The sequence below is a fragment of the Desmodus rotundus genome, chromosome 2 (assembly GCF_022682495.2).
Source record: "Desmodus rotundus isolate HL8 chromosome 2, HLdesRot8A.1, whole genome shotgun sequence".
NCBI lineage: Eukaryota > Metazoa > Chordata > Mammalia > Chiroptera > Phyllostomidae > Desmodus > Desmodus rotundus.
The window spans coordinates 133,495,079-133,500,433 of NC_071388.1; the positions used below are offsets into that span (position 1 = coordinate 133,495,079).

Genomic DNA, 5,355 nt, shown 5'->3' on the forward strand with positions numbered 1-5,355 from the left:
TTTAGTAAAGAAATATAGTCATTCAAAATCAGACAAAAACAGAAATAAAAAGTAAGAATCAGATTTCAGGGTAAGGACAGAAGACAATATAATAGAAGTGAAATTCACAATTGCTATACACATCAAGTAATAATATTTGTAAACCAGCATCTAATTACAGAAGAAATCAATCTATGTAAAAAAGGGAAAGAGTATATATTACAAAAATAAATTTAAAATATGACTTTAAAAATCTTAAAGCAAATCCAAAAGACATACTTTTCTTAAAGAGAAAAAATATGTAGTAAGAGAACGTCTTTGGCAATGAAATATAAACAGAAGACCTCATTATTGAAATGAAATTATATATTAACAGATTAATTATTTAATGAAGATAAAAAGAGCTATTTGTTTTCACAGAAACTTTTCTTAAGAAAATGAACCTGTGTACCTATGAAGAAAAGTCATTTATTCTTGGACAGAATATGTACAAGCAACTAGTAATAATATAGTACTATTAGTACAATAATATAGTTGCTAAAAGGATTCCCATGTTGAAATATCTGAGATTTTCCTGCCTATGTTCTTCTCTGACTTTAATGTTGACATCACATGTAATTTGAATTAATATGTGTTCTGTTTAGCCTTAATTTTCTTTTTAAGCTACCAAAAATTCCCCTCTGTTCAGCTTTTTAAAAATGACATTAAATAATGATAATTTCTTTTCACTGAAAAAAATGCAATACTTATTTTTTATGTTTCTTTCAAATTATAAAATTATAATTTTTGAATGAGAAGATCTCAGGACAGCCAGGCCAGAGGAGAAAAAGAGCATACAACATTTTAAGTCATAGATATTTTAGTGTGAATTCAATATAACAAATATTTATAGAAAACATATCATTGCTACAAAATATGTTGGACAATGTGGACCCTTCAAAAATTAACCAGGAAAATTCTTTGCTTTCAAGCATATAGAAAAGAGGGCATATATGTTTACTACAAAATGTAATTTGGTGTTGTCCATAAAGTGTTTCAATTTTGCATAATACAGATGTACATAAACAACCTCAGAGGAAATTGTTTTCACTCCACTGGGGAGAAAAATGCATCAATCAAGGTATATTAATAGATGTGTGGGCTTTTGGTTGGTTTTCAAAGATAATTCAGATAGGAGATATGAATGGGAGAGAAGCACTTTAAATCATAGTTTTTAAAGTTGCAGAGACAGACAGGGTCCATCTTTTGGGGTAAAAAGGAGGAGACAGAATATATTTTGGAGCAAGGAGCTCTTACACTGACCCACCATTGTGTGTGTCCCTCCGACAGGAGGAGAGGACTCCGTTACTCACTCACTGCTCACTCAGGAATGCAGCTGCATCTGTAGTGCAGTTTTCTAACTTGGTGACTCTTTCGTCTATGCAGCTCTCATTCAGAGAGCTGATTATCACACTGAGCAAATTCCCTTAGGTTTCCTGTCATTAGAAGTACTTTTATTTTAGCTAAGATTCAGAATTTTTCTTTGGTTAGGTTTGAATAAAATGAAGATTGCAAACCTGGAGCCAATTTCATATTAGTCGAGCTTCATAATGCAGCTCATTGTTTTATTTCTTTCCAAGATTTAAAAAAAATTTCTTTTAGTAAACAGCTTTCAGACTTACAGAAGCTTTCCAGAACAAACACTGCATTTTACCAGGGAAAGCTAATGAAGCTCTCATTCAAAAATTGGAGAGGCTTTAGTTCCTAGAATTTGACACCAAATCTTAAAATGTACATCTGTGGTATTGTGGCAAAATTGCCTTAAAAAGCACAAAGGCATTCGTTAATTGTTCATGAATAATTTAAAATTTTTAAATTCTTCTGTAGAAAATTAAGAATTATTTTTTAAATGTATAGGTTTTAAATGTATAGTGGTCGGCACCCAATAAAAATTTATTGGGTAAAATTTCACAGTGTTCAGAGAAACACAAGGAGTGAATGAGTGTGAGGTTGTATTGGCAGTAAAACCTTCACTCTGAAAAGCAGTTCTTTCATGGTGTATCTGCCTCTGCAGGTATTGCTTAAAACATACAAGAGGAATCACCTCTCTCACCAATCCACTTTACATGCTGCAATACCCATCAGAGCATCAACTATGCATGAGTACTAAATAAATATCATTAAAAATAATAGCCATATAATCATGACATGAAAGACTTAGAAAATGGGCCTGAGGAGACATATAAAGGAATATCTATGTTAGAGATAATGAATGGCAAAAATCAGTAGTTCTCAAACTTTAATGTGAATAAGAGCCATCTGGGGATATTGTTCTTACTCAGTATGTCTTAGGGCAGGGTGTCAAACTCATTTTCACTGGGGGCCACATCGGCCTCATATTTGCCTTCAAAGGGCCGAATGTAATTTTAGGACTATATAAATGTAACTACTCCTTAACTAGGGGCAAGGAGCTGCCGTCAGGTAGAAAAGGGTGCCGGGCTGGATAAAACAAGGTGGAGGGCCAGATTCAGCACACAGGCCTTGAGTTTACCACCTGTGTCTTAGGGTCTTAAGATTCCCCGTTTTCACCAAGCTTTAGACAACAATATGCCAATGTTGCTGGTTTGTGGGCCACACGCAGAGTAGCAAGTAATTAGAGGACAGTCAGATAGGCTTGGACTAACCTAGTGAGGTGTAAAGACAGAGAAAAAAATTTAAAACGTATGCCCAAGCAAACATGTGGCCCAGGAACTCACTGCACAGGAAAGAGCATTTAATCCATGCTCAGTTATGACAGTGTTTGTCAACAAAATTTGTTTCCCAACCATACCAACTAAGCCCTGATTCTGGAAATAATAACCTGACCATTGGTCTTTCAGCTAAAAAGTTTCTCTTTGTAAGCAGAATATCCGGAAAAAAAATTAGGTCCTATGAAGAGAAAAAGAATTGAAAAAATTGAGAAAGAAATGTAAACCAAAAGAAAAAAAAAGTACCTAATCCATTCTCCAGAGGAAAATGGAGTAGAAAGATAAGACAGGGAAAATAGCTGCTTTGGGCATATGACTAAAAGAATGGTTACTTTTTGATCTTCAACATATCTCTTTTTATTTTTTCCTGCTCAGCTATATTTCTTTAAAATGTTTTCTAAGATTATTTATTACTTTCAAATAATCTTTTTATTGTCTTTGATTTGTAGTTACTATTCCCTCTTAACTTCACTATGCAAGTACAATATCTATTAAAGCCCAAGGGTGGACTTGGGCAAGTTAAATTCTTTGGGCTTCCCTTTTCCTTGCAAATTCAGAAGTTCTCTTCCTTGTTCAACTCTGAGTTCATGATAAAGTCAGGATAACAGTAAAGTTAGTTAAATCTTCAATTCACTTCTCTCTCAACATTGTCACTGTCCTTTTTTTTATCCCACAAGAAGCCAGAAGCTTATTGATAATAGAAAGAGTACAAATTTCATACCAAGCTGCACTTCCTCCTTTAAAACACCAAAAAGGTCCTCATATTTAGATGGTTACTTTGTTAATTCCTTATCAACATTTACAATATCGGTACTGTCGTTCTTCAGGGCTCAGACTGCCTTTGATCTCAGCACTTTTGCTTGTTACATAAATAATTCTTTGTCCTTAACTTCCACACCTGTTTCATCACCTTCTTTTTCTCCACTCTCCTCTTGCTCAGTTGGAGTCTGGGTGCTTTTCTGAATGTTTGAGACAGCTTCACATTGAACTTTGAATTTCTCAGCAGCTGCTAGCTGTATGCTTGCTGAGATATATCCTCAATCTTGGCTTCCCCCCAAACTATGTAAGTATCTGGGCTGGGCTCCTGTAGATACCTGATTTTGTGATGACAAAGGGTATTTTTAGATTTCTGGATTGGTGACTCTAGTAACCCCTGTCACCTGTCTAAGACCCAGTTTGGACAGAGCCTTCTCTGTCTTTGCTCTGGCTTTGTTTTTCTTTGCTGACAGGTTCTTCATCAGTTTCAGTGGCTGCGGCCCACTGGGCTTGTTGTGGGGTGTCTGGTATGAACTCTTGTTCCTGAAGCTCTGATACGATTTCCTAACTGTCAGATTCTGTTCCGGACCCTGCTTCAGTCTGGGGTTGTAGCAACTCCTCCTCTGTAGCAGGGACAGTTTCTGTGGCTTCACCAAGCATTTTGCCCAGAGCAGGGAACGAAGACCTTGGCAGGAAGAGACCAAGCAAAAGTGTGCTACACTGTACTTTCAGAAATATCCCTGGAGCTCTTACTGTATTGGGGTAAAATGTAAAATCAAAGGGCTTGGAATCAGAAGACCTCCTGGGTTCAAATTCTGGCTCGAGTAACCTTGGGAAGTTGATTTAATCTTTCTGAGCCTCAGTTATCTATCAAATAAAGATAATTTCAAAGGGATGGGTTAAAACAGCATGATAATGTTTGGCTAGCCATCTACAACCCCCTCATAAAAGTTATAAAAAAAGAATTACCATTAAGCAATTATGTTGTTTTTATACAAATGATTCATTGATGGATCATAAGTTAATGTTTTATAATGCTATCCTAATATGTTTTTATTACTCAAATTTCAAATCAAACATGATTAATGAATTTTTATTCCAAATAAAATTTGCCCATAATTATTTTCTAAAACAAAAGGGTGTATTCTACTGAGTAGTTAATAATCATAACAAACTCTTTTTTAAAATTTTTATAGTTATTCAATTACAGTTGTATGCCTTTTCCCCCCATCCCTCCACCCTACCCCAGCTGAACCCACCTCCCTCTCCCACCTCCACCCTCCCCCTTGATTTTGTCCATGTGTCTTTTATAGTAGTTCCTGCAATCCCCTCTTCCCACTGTCCCCACCCCACTCCCCCCTGGCTATTGTTAGATTGTTCTTAACTTCAATGTCTCTGGTTATATTTTGTTTGCTTTTTTCTTCTATTGCTTATGTTCCAGTTAAAGGTGAGATCATATGGTATTTGTCCCTCACCGCCTGGCTTTTTTCACTTAGCATAATGCTCTCCAGTTCCATCCATGCTGTTGCAAAGGGTATAAGCTCCTTCTTTCTCTCAGCTGTGTAGAATTCCATTGTGTAAATATACCATAGTTTTTGGATCCACTCCTTTGCTGAAGGGCACTTCAGTTGCTTCCAGTACTTGGCTATTGTAAATTGTGCTGCTATGAACATTGGGGTGCACAGGTTCTTTTGGATTGGTGTTTCAGGGTTCTTAGGGTATAATTCCAGCAGTGAAATTGCTGGGTCAAAGGGCAGTTCCATTTTTAGTTTTCTGAGGAAAGTCCATACTGTTTTCCACACCAGTCTGCATTCTCACCAACAGGGCACTAGGGTTCCCTTTTCTCCACATCCTCTCCAACATTTGTTTGTGGATTTGTTTATGTTGGCCTCTC

General features: G+C 36.2%; 1 pseudogene; it reads right to left on the reverse strand.

The window, feature by feature from the left end:
- Positions 1-3,535: 3,535 nt before the first annotated feature.
- LOC112313076 (nascent polypeptide-associated complex subunit alpha pseudogene) lies at positions 3,536-4,121 on the reverse strand (annotated as a pseudogene).
- Between the last annotated feature and the right edge of the window lie 1,234 nt (positions 4,122-5,355).